We start from the raw sequence: 12,394 nt of genomic DNA, 5'->3' as shown, positions 1-12,394 counted from the left end.
AGAAGAAATATCTCAGAAAAGTACTTCCCAGTGGTAAGAGACAGATCCCTCAACTACTAATTCAGTGCTGTATTTATTATGCCTACTCAAAATTTCTGAGTATATAACAGCTTGGTGTATTACCGTCATGACAGAGGATGGAGGAGTTCCCATTCTGACTCAGCCTGCGACTGTAACAGGTCTCTTTTACGCCTTTAGCAACTTCAAGCCTTCAGTTGTTTCCAGCCACAACTCATTATTGTCCACTGTGCTGATGCAGTTACTGAGTACCAACTGTATTTAGGTTTCTAACCTTCAAACAAAATGGGGCCAAAACATTAATCAAAGCTCCAGAATAATCAGCAGGTAAGTTTCTAGTCAAAGAAAAAAAATCTATCCTTTTACATCACTGTAAGTGGCTCATAATTTATGTCAAAGGAGAAGTAATAGGAGCACCAGGCAGCAATTTCCTTCTAGTGGCCCATGCAAAGGGAAGATACATTATTTGTTTAGTGGTCTAGTGACAGGTGCTGGTACCCCACTTCCCATCCCTACAAAAAGCAGCAAACCAAAAAGGGATTGTGAAGAGCTAAAAAACACAAAACAGTGTTTTTAGATCTTTAATATCATTTTAATTTTGTAATTTCTGGAATCAACTCTATTAGATGATTCACTTATATTCTGGTTCACTATGCAAAGAAAACATTTTCAATACTTTTTTTTTTTTTGTTTTCTTTTTTCCTACATTTTTAGCTTTACTGCTGAAGCAGTCTGCCAAGGCAACTCTTAACATTTTTTAATTTGTCTGTAAAGGCCAGGTTTGCAAGCACAGATGTCACTGCTGAGTAAGAAAGCGGCACAGACTCCAAGCAGGCGGGTTTGCACAACAGCAACTTGAATGCGAAAAACTCTCCTCTTTATAGACTGATTTGACACATTCTACCTGATTGGCTAATTAACAAAAACACTTTTCTCACACACAATCCTTGAGAAGAACAGAAAAACAAAGAGTAAGAAAACACCACCTGCAGGTTGTTTACAATAACAAGCTATCATCATTTCTCTGCAACTCCCTAAAAGTCTCACAAGTCTGCCGTGAGAAAACTTATCTCATTTTCTCGGTCTCTGACCAGGCTGTCACATCCACACACAAAGATAAAATATTTTTTCCACATCTGCTCTCCACATCATTCTTGCAGATGCATGTATTGTTTTAGACTGTTCTTTCAAATCAGATTCTCTAGACATTTTAATTTAATTCTATAGACCTACAACTTGTTGTTAATTTTCAGTAGTACCATTTTTTTTGTCAGCATCATGGTTACTTAAAGAATCCAGGAAGGGCTTTGCAAATGATTGCTTTCTTTTAAACTTTTGGTTGTCAAAGAAATGGAACTAAAGGTAAAATAAACAAATGTTTAAATGGATGGAGTTAGGTAAACAAAGCAGGTTATTTTAAAACAGTATTCATTTTGCTTCCAGCATCCAAAACAGACTTGTTAAAATATTTGTGAAAATTGAAAATTTGCATTTTTCTGAAGCAAATCAGATCCCCCAGTATCTTGAGTTCTGAATCTGAACAAATCCTTTCTCCTCTTGTAAAAAAAAAAAAAATAGCATCTTTAAATCCCTGCCCAGACAGACAGTGATGTGAAGGAATATACATTTTTTTCCTTGCTCATTTTGATCAGACATTTCTTCCTATTGACTGAAGTGCCACTTCCAGTGAAAAGTTGGGTGCCTGACCAATCAAATTTTTACAAAGGAAAAATGTTCTCATAGTAAATTGTTCCTTAGTCATTACTCTTGCTTGTCATTTGGATTGAGGGACAGATTCTCTGCCATTTTCTAATTTCAGCCTTGGTGACAGGAAGACAAAAGCCTTCAGCTGTAATACACTTGCTTGTACGACCTCTGAGCAGCAGAATTTATGTGACAACTGCACTTACTCAGCCTTGCTGAGAGACCTAAGCCTGGAGAAGTGACATGTCTAGCGGGAGGCAGACCTCAGTCCTCTCACATCTGTACCTGCTCCAATGAATGCATAATTAGTCAGAGAGGTAAATTTCCTGACTTCTTCCCTAGTTCCCTCTTTGTCCTTCTTCATGACAGAGTTATGCTGAAATAGGAACTTTAGCCCTTGGGGTGTAATAGCATTGATTTATCTTTTTGAACTTAAGAGAGAGGGTCACTTCTCTACCTCATGCACGGCCAAATTTTCTGAAGGAAATATCTGTGTGTTTGTTTTAGTGTGGTATCAGCAATGCTGGAATGATGGTATTGGAGTTCTGCATTACTTTTGCATTCTGTAGCCTTTGTCAATAGATCAGCATGTCATTGTCTGACCTTTTTGTTTGTCTCTCGTTTAGCCTCATTAACCTTTGAGAAATGAGGTGCATTGGACAGTAGGCAATCAAAACACAGAACACCTGAGAAGGTCAGTGTAATATGGTGTGCAGAAGAACTTCACATAAAAAAAGGCACATATTTTCTTTTCCTTCTATCACACTGTTCTATGCAATATTTCTTAAGGGAAGTAACTTAACTCACTTAACAGGTGAGTTAAGTCAGTGCAGGTCCCCCAAAAGCATTGCTCATCTCCTGAGTATGTAGAGGTCTTCCCTGTAATATTTATTACACCATGTCTACTTTTCTAGAATGATTTTTAAAGTGAAAAACATTTGTGAAAAACATCAGTTTGTCAGTAAGAAAAAGAGTTTCTACAAAGCAAGGCCGTACCACTTTAAATAAGTTAAACTGGAGCATTGAGTTCTGTCTCATGGGAACTTGGTTTTAAAAGTGAAAAAAAAGAACATGTCCACAGAAGTTTTTGTGCCAATTTAACTGTTTAATTATAAGACCCTTAATTATATTGGCACAAGTTTCTTACTAGGATAGGCAGAGAACTTTGCAATAATCTTTGCTGGTAGAAGACACAGGTGCCCTCTATTCCCTGAGCCTTGCTGGGGGTACCACTCCATAGCTCCCCTGACAGAAAGGCCCATATGGAAATTGCCCCTGTACATCCCCTGCAGACCAGGCAAAGGCAGGCTTAAGAGGTTACTGGGGGGAGGCTGCACTTGCACTCCCCTCTACATACAAGAGAAATGAAGGCATCAACACCCATCCAGCTGTCCGTGACAGGCATGATCTCCAGAGAGATCTCCCCAACCATTTTATGACTCTGTAACAATATGACTGATGATGTAGACAGTGATTAGGATTGTGTTTTGCAGAACTGCTTTAATACCAAAAAGTAGGAAAATTCTACTTCATTACTGGTAAATGGGTTTGTTTTTTTTTTTTTTTTTTCAGAAATAAAAAGTAAAAACAAGGTTATACCAATTTTAAAATAGATGTCTAGAAATCCTAAAGATTTTTTGTTGACATGTGTGTGTCCATACCTCTGACAGGGTAGTCACAGTCTTGGGTGAGATGAGTATCTTTCTGCAGTTTTAAAACATAGCAAAAGATAAAGAAAGCATACTTTCACATGCAGGGAATAATGGTTTTTTTAAAATGTCTTCTAAGTTTTGGGTTTTTTTGTAACAAAGATCAAAAAAGTCTCAGGAAAAACAAGGTTAGATTTTTTATTGTGATGTTTATATCATGTGAAGAGGAAACAGATTGATATTAATATTACTTACACAGTGTCTGTATAAAGCTTGCAGTTTTAAAACATAACTGTGTGGATGCATAAAGCTGTACTATTTATACAGCAAACTTATATATGCCAGTTTGGAAAGATAATCCGTGATAGGGCTGCTCAGCTCTCTCAGCTGAACATTTTCACTGACATTGGTGACATTGCTTTCAAGTACAGCATTAGCAGGATTTGGTTCTCTGAAGCTGTGCTCTGACTATTACACTGTAGATTGCAGTACCTCATGTTTGCTGCTGAGAGAAGTGTATAGCAGGGTGCAATGTACTACAGTGATGTCAGTCAGAGCCTGAGAACTCAGTGGCATTACCCTTGTGCTTTGAGTTAAGCAAATGCTTTATGAGATCCAGAGAGGAAACTGTGAATCTCAGGGTGAGACAACACCATTCTAACTGAAACTCCTCCTTTCTTTCATAAAAAAAGAAAACCAAAAACAAACAAAATAACCCCCCCAAAAATCTACACCTTTAATCAAGAAATGAAAAAAACCCTGAGGAACACCAAGAGCAATGCCAAGCATGGCTGAGCTTTATAGAGCCTGAATTTGGATTTTTATGGAGTATATGATTTAGTACCACTGAGATCAAAACAGGCAAAAGATGAAGCAAGCATGAGCTCCTGAGTCCTGTTCCTGCAGCAGCTCTGTCATAATCAATGACAGCATCTTTTCTATCAGCACTAAAATAAGTATGTAAATAAAAAAGTGACCTAAGCACATTTAGACATTTCTGCTCCAGGAAAGATACAGTGGTATAACTGTCTGGTAACAGAGCAAAGAAAATGCTTCATTTTCTAGTTTCCTTTTTATAAATATATATATAAATTGAGTATGTCTGAGAGAACTCTAAACCCGAGGAAGGGTCAAGACAGATTCCACCAAACAAGGAAGGACAAGAATTGAGAGAAAAGCCTATTCTAACTACACTTAGACTCTATGGAATGGATAAGATTTGAGCAGTAAAGAAAGGACTTGTGTCTCACTTTACAGTTCCTCTCTTCCAGTTTTAATTTTCATCCAATGATGGCATCCTGTGGCTTCACTCGAAAGACATATTTGCTCCCTGTGTGACCATCCTGAAGTTGAATAATTTGCCAGTTTGAATCTCTCACAGTCGAAACTGTGTCTGATCACAAGCTGCTGTGCCTGTGGCAGCCCCCACCAGTGTCAGGACTGTGACCATCTCTGTGACTGGCCCATGATGCACAGAAGATGGAGTCCAGTTCCCTTAGCTGTCCTAGTAAGGTTATGCCTTGAACATTTAATTACACTCTTGTTTTCACACTTGCACAGAGACCACACTATCCTGGAATATCAGCATTCCTGCAAGCATTACAGTAATGGCACTTGAAGATTTGAGAGCTAACACAGGGGGAAGGAGATAGTCAGTGGCCAATTCTTCCAGCTTCAGACAGGAAGACAAATTCTTTGTTTTCTCAGTAAAAAAGGCAGCAATAATAAAATCATCCTATTGAGGAGCTGATTTCCTTTTTAGAAGCTCAGAGCAAGATGGAAATTCAACCAGTGCCTGAACCAATGCCTTTCATTGCAAAGGTCTGTTCATTTCACCTGGCTTGAGGCCTCTAATTAAAGAAAGAAAATTTTCTTTGATCCCTAAAAATCACTGGGTATAACATAAGAGGATAAAAACTCCCTTGTAAGGAGTCTATCTCTATTGTTACTCCTTGTTAGGTGACAGGAATGTCCCTGATGTGAATTAAGTCAGATTTGGTGTAAATAAGGTAGTAAATTATGTAAAATGAGATGTTAACAGCATTCTCTAATGTGAACTGTGGAGGTATTTAAAGTTACAAAATATTGTGTATTTTGCTAGGCTAGTCTAAAGAAAAAAAATACGGCAACTGCCTCAGTTTGTGCTATTTTCTACAAAATATAAACTGTTTACCTTAAAAATTTACAGAAACATTTTTCAGATCTACTGATAGTCTATGACTCAGTGAGAAACATTATTCAAATACATGGAACATTTATGTACAGTTCTCTGCTTCCTGAGGGTGCTATAACTCTAGAGCAATGGCTGATTATAGTGCTTCCTGAAAAGACAGGGCAAACATGATTTTGTACAGCTTTGTGAAAGCTTAGTATATTGGAGAGGTGGGGGGAAGGTATGTATAAAAATTATTTTTGCTTTCATCTTTAGATATTGTTAATGCATATTTAGTTCCCTTTGATTCCCAGGTCAGATGAACTAGAGATTTTTCTTTCATTTATGACCATAATTTTCCATTCCATGCTTTTCAGGTGTGATCTCTTTCAATACAGGATGGTTTTAACTGAAGCACAATGACTCGTAGCACACAGCCAAGAGGAAATATAAGAACATGGTAAGGAACAAGGCAAGTAGCTCCCAAATGTAATGTCCCAGCTTCCAGAAACCTATGACTCTTAGATTAATTTTGATCTCATTACTTTGTGTTTAGTAGTCCTTGATGAATTTCTACTCAATTAAGGTGTCTGGTTACTTCTGAAACCAAGTAAAATTTTGGAATTCTCAGCACCTTGGGACAATGAATTGCAGAGTTTACCTCTAATTTATGTGGGAAAAACATTCTGTTTTTTTTAATTTGCCACTTCCATTTGATAACTTCTGATTTTTCTAGCATGAGAAATGATGAATTGCTGTTCCTTATTCCCCTTTACTCATGTTCATATAAAGTTTTATTATATTTCCTTGCAGGCAGTTATTTTCCAGGCTTCAGAGTCTAAATCTATTGAGTTACATTTTCAGTGTGCACTGTTTTATACTTGTCTTGTCTTTCTTTGCAGCTGTTCTAGTTCTACTTAGGTATTTTTGTGACAGAAATGGAACACCCATTTAACATGTCATGTGGATTTATTCCATAATATAGGGATAATTTTTGCTATAGTCAATATTCCTTTCCTAAAAATATTATCATAGTTGCTTTTCTGAAAGTATCCTATTTAACATATTATAAGGAATATTAGCTAGTTAAGAAAGCCTCAGTGGGTATACATCTAGTCAGTGGTAGTATTCCTATGTGCATTACTTTATCTTTATCAGTAATTTACTTCCCAGTACATTGTTCAATGACTTACCTCCAGCATGTTCTTTCTCAGCCATTTTCTTCAGGCTGTTGTACTTACTAGCCTAAATTTATAATCATGATAAGATATTGATATCTTCCTTTTTTTAAAGGAAGGTAGCAATACCTTCTCCAAATTTGTGTATGCTTGCCATAGTCACCCATTTCTACATATTTTGGAAAGTATCAGATTTAACTAAGCTTCCTCTGGCATGCAAATGAGTCTCTCACCTTTTCCTATTTTGCAGCTAAGAATCCACAAGACAACTTTTTTCTTATTACACCAATATTCTATATTCTTTTATTGACAGGGATTAATTTCATTTAAAAACAACAACAACTACAACAAAGAAAACAAGAAAAACCCCTCAGACACCCACAAGTAAATGATGTATTAACTGAATAACTCTGGTCTATAAACTTATTTTGGTTAATTCTGTGAACTCTACTGATATGTGGTCATGACCCCCATCTACAGAATCTACATTGGTTGCTCCTCAAAATTCCCATTTTCTTAAAGTACCTATTGATCCATTTTCTTCTTTGGTCGCAATCATCAGGCAGACCAATATGGGATATTGTGGTGGACATCTGCTACACACTGCCTGAGAAGAAAGCATAAATAAATAAGACCTTTCCAGACAGCTAGAAGAAACCTTGTATTTGCAGAATTTGATCCTCATGGGAGGCTTTAAAATCTGCCTTTTAGGATCACTACAGATGTAGTGATCAGGGTCAGGGACAGGGACAAGCTTTGGCTGTAGTGATGGTGGAGTTCAAGGTCCTGAGAGCAGAGTACAGGGCAAAAAGCAGGATCACCTTAAGAGCTCTGGAGAGCAGTCTTGGCTGTGCAGGGATTTTCTTGGAAGAATCTTTAGGATATGTCCCTGGAGAGGAGTGCAGGAGAGCTGCCTGGTTTTCAAGAATCACCTTTTCCAAGCTCAACACTGACCCATAGCAATGTGCAGGAAGTCAGACAATGGCAGCAAAATGTCTATAAGGATGAACAAAGACCTAAATTCTGACTAAAATCAGAGGCAAAAAGGAAATATACAAGACTTAGAAGCAGGCACAGGTGTCCTGGAAAGAGTATAGAGATGCTGTCTGAGCAGGCAGGGATCAGGTTAGGGAGGGTATGAAGGACAACAAGAAAAGCTTCTGGAAGGTCTTTCACCTGCAAGAGAAAGACTAGGAAACATGTTGGCTGAATGGTTGAATGTTGGTTGAATGGTTCAGCGGACCTGATGACAAAGGACACAGAAAAGACTCATCTCCTTCACCTCTGTCTTTAATAATAAGGCTTTCAGGCATTCCCTACAATTATTGTTAAAGTTCAGAGAAAGGAAGTTTTATCTTTGCTAGACGATGATCAGGTTAGAAACTTTTTAAACCAACTGGACTTGCTACAGCCCATGGGAACCTGTTGGGATGTACCCACAAGTTCTGAGGGAGTTGGTTGATGGCATTTTGAGGCTACTATTGAAAATTTTTGAATGGTCGTACTGACAGGGAGGTTTTCTGGGAATTGGAATAAAGCACTCTCAGAAAATTTGTTGATGATTGAAAATTGGAAGGGGTGCTTGATACACCAGAATGTTGTAGCACTATTTAAAGGGACCTTTACAGGCTGGAGAAATAGGAAAAACAAACAGGAAAATAAGAAACTTGTGAAGCTCATCAAATGGAAATGACTCAACTTTGCACGTGAATAACCCCGTGCATCAGACAAGGCTGGGACCAACCATCTGGAAAACAACTCTGCAGGGAAGTCCTTAGGGGTGCTGGGGGACAAGGACTAAATCATGAGTCAGCAAGGTATTCTTACAGCAAAGAAGGCCCCCAGTTACCTGGGCTGTGCTTGGCTGTGTTAGAGCATTGCTAACAGGTCAAAGGAGGTGATCCTTCTCCTCTCCTCAGCCCTGGTGAGTCACATCTGAAATGCTCTGTCCACTGATGGGCTCCACAGGGCAAGCACGTCTTGGACATATTGTTATTCACATATAAACGTGGGAGGATGGATTGTGAGAGAATACAGAGAGTGCTGAAGGCAATCTCACCCCTGAGGAGCTGCAGCTGAACTAATTACCAAAGAGTAGAAACAGCCTTGCCCTTAACTGGTCACAGTGTCCAATAAGGATGGGTGGTATAAAAGAGTGGATTATCTGGTTAGGAGGAGAGTTGGGGTCAGTTGGCTGTGCTGTGAGGAGTAAGGGTCAGGTGGTTGTGCAAGGGTTGGTATGACTATGGGGGAAGAAAGGAGTCAGCTGGCTGTGTAGAAAGGAGAGAAAAGGAGTCGGTGTTGCGAGGAGCTGCCCATGAGAAGTCCGAGAGAGAAGGTACAAAAGTTTTACAGCAGGGTGATGAACTGATAGTGACAGTCAGCTCCCATCCACTGTCAACTGGTGCTAAGCACCAATACCAACATGTAAAGTATAAAACTGTTTTACTGTGAGGGTGTTTGAACAAGGAACAGGTTACTCAGAGGGCTGGGGAGTCTCATCCTTGGAAACATTCAAAGTTTGACCAGGTATGTCTGTAAGCAACTGACTTGAGCAGGGGTTCAATTACCTCAGACAATCTAAAGATATTCTTCAATCTAACTGCTTCTGCATTTCCATGTTTTTGTGGTTGTTACAGCTTCTGCCAGTTTTCCCAGTGCAGATGTCAGAAATTGTTGTCAATATTTTGCCTTCAGAGCTTTCAAAGATTTTTTTTTTTTTGCTAGGTTGTGTTCACCTGGTATTAGTAAAACTTTAAGGAATTTAGTTTAGCAGCACAGTTTATAATCTTGAGATTTTATTTTACATATTTTCCAGAATTTTTCTGATATTAACATCTGTAATTTTGTTTAATATATTTTTCTAAAGCCTCTTCTTCTAACACTTTTATCAGAGTCAGATTTTTCAGTCTATTCCAAGTAAAGAAATTCCAGTTATCACATCTTTTATAATATCTCTACAGTGATTACAGGTATAAAGGATTTGGAAATTTCTTTTACGCTTTCATTTTATGGCCCCACAGTCTATTACTCTCTGCCTCTGGAATACTTACTAAACAGTAACTATTATTGCTTATGTCATCAGGTTTTAAGTGTTCTGTTAGGTACTACACTCCATGGACTCCCTGGTGTTTCAAAGGATACACCAGCTGAGCATCATATTTATTGGTACATGGGATGAAACACTCTTTATCTAAAACTGTGGTTTAGATATATCAAAAAATTGTACTATTTTTTACTTCTCTCTGGTGTTCAGAATTTACAGGTAATGACTTTGACCCCATCAGGACCTTTTCAGGTAATAGATAACCAGAAGGATGTGTATGACTGGAGAAGACTTTGTGGGGTCAAGAGGTTCAATTTCCAAAAGATCTTCAGGGGATAAAGCTAAAGATTTTAAAGGACATTGCTAGACACAAGTGCAGTGATATTGAATTTTAATGAATACAGCTATATCTGTAGACTGGTCCCTGTCCTAGCTTATAGCTATGAATTATGGTCTAAATAATATTTACTTTATTTTCTTTAGCTCATTAGGACTTCTTTGTGCACATTTTTATTTTTGTAGGTGTTCAATGTTGCTTTTTCAGAGTTCTCATTTTCTAAAAAAATACTCTTTCATTTTGTATTCATATGGAAGTGTTTGTGGATATACTTATTTGCATTGTTGGATGCCTTTATATTTCTATATTAATCAGCATTTATTTTACCATTATGCTATGCATACATCAAAATTGAGAGCCCTCATTCAATATTTCATCAAATATGAAATTATTTTGAATTGAATGTTGAGATTTTAAAAAATGTATTTTCCCTTCAATATAGTGACCAATAAAGGAGTAGGAAAACATGAGGTAGTAAAAATAGCACATTTTAGACAGTATTGAACCAAACTATAAAATCAACTGTACCAAAAATGTCCTGAAAGGTGAGATTTTTAGCACTTGAAATTAATTTCTGTGAGACCAAAATGAAGATATGGTCTATAAGAAGCGTAGTTGCAGATGAAACATACTAACATCAGTATTTCCTTGTATATGGTTTGCCAGAAGTTAAAAAACAATGGTGTATTTTTTTCCCCATAATTTCAAAGATAGGGTGTTAATTCCAGTTAGAAATCATCTGATTTAAATGACCATACTCTAGCTTGCCTAATTTCATGTGGAATATAGGTAATATACTATGTGAATTCAGACTGATTGTTTGCATTAATGTCCATAAGATAAATCTGCCACTGTGCAAGTGTTTTTATCTCCAAGACAGAAGATTTTTTCCTCCACACTGCTGCCAATTTTGCCACAGAAAAGTTTATGGATCAATACTCGGATGTAGCTCCTCTTTTTCATCAGACAGCAAGAAATTTGAAGTTGGGTAAAGCAGCATATTATCTGAGGGAAATAGGCCAATTTCACATTATACTACATTGTTGATAGAGAATTTTGACCAAATCAATGTTTTATGTTAAAATCTCCAATCCCAATATTTTACTACTAGGAATGAATATGAGCCTTCAAATAAGAAACTGTTCAGAGGACAGGTAATTTTTCCCCCAACCTTAATATGCAGGAAATTACTTACATGAGACATGGCTCTGGGATGGACAGACCTTTACAGGTTATAGTCACTATGCTGAATCCTAAAGGAAAGAGATGAGAAGTAACTGCAGAGGTGAAGAACAACTGAAATATTTTCACAGCAATATATCACACTGTGATGTGTGTATTATGTAGGTTTTCTTTCTCATTATTTTGGGACTATGGACTCCTGCATAAAACAGGCTTGAGATCACCACTGCTCTCATTCAACACACACTGCAACTCAAATCTGGGTATATTTGAATAGGTATATGGGCAACAGTCTTGTCCATAAACCAGTAAAAGGTGTTAGAGTTAAATGATCCAATAAAAATCCAGTGCTCTAATGAGCAGAAGTGAAAAGGGCTATACAAGTTTTCTGGTATATCTGAAATTATGGGATTATATAAAAGAAAAAAAATTACAGAGATAATTTGTCACATTACCATTGACTGGAAATGACTGATAGTTGCATATTTTTTGAGGATGTAGAGAGTGTATTTTCTGCTTGTCAGGCAAGCTGTTCTGAGGACATAATTTAATCTGTAATAAACCACCTTTTTGTTTATTTTGATTTATAGCTTCAAAGTTGTTTGTCTTTACACAGAAACTGCTGTTTAAATTAATTATGAATGCTTAAAAATTCCAGACTGAATTTTGCCAATGCTTCATTAGTTTTTGCATAGAAAAGTTAATCTTTCTAATGAGGTCAGCTTTGGACACAGTGATTTGTTAGAAGCAACAGACCATATTCCAGTTCATCAAGACTTCATTACATTCCAGTTCCTAAAAGTGCCAATAAAATAACATTGTGATCTAAGATGTCAAGGAAATAATGTATCCAAAGAGTTTATGTGCATAAAGCAAGGTGCTGTTGTGTTGTGCTGTATCTTTATTACATATAGCAATACATTAGATCAAACTTTTGCTGCAGGAATAATCCACAGTTAAGAATATAGTCATATTATCTCTATTAGAGGTGCTGAAAGCTCTTACAATTGAGAGCTTCTTTAGGTTCTTGGGGCTGTGTGGCATCTGGCTCCTTCACGGCTGCTCAGAGCTGAGGAAGGATGAGGAGGCCCTGAGGAGAGTTTGCCAAGTCCTCTCCTGCAGGGTGTA

Source organism: Lonchura striata, chromosome 2 (assembly GCF_050655825.1).
Source record: "Lonchura striata isolate lonStrDom1 chromosome 2, ASM5065582v1, whole genome shotgun sequence".
In the NCBI taxonomy this organism is placed as follows: Eukaryota; Metazoa; Chordata; class Aves; order Passeriformes; family Estrildidae; genus Lonchura; species Lonchura striata.
Note: the sequence above shows the minus strand (reverse complement) of the source record.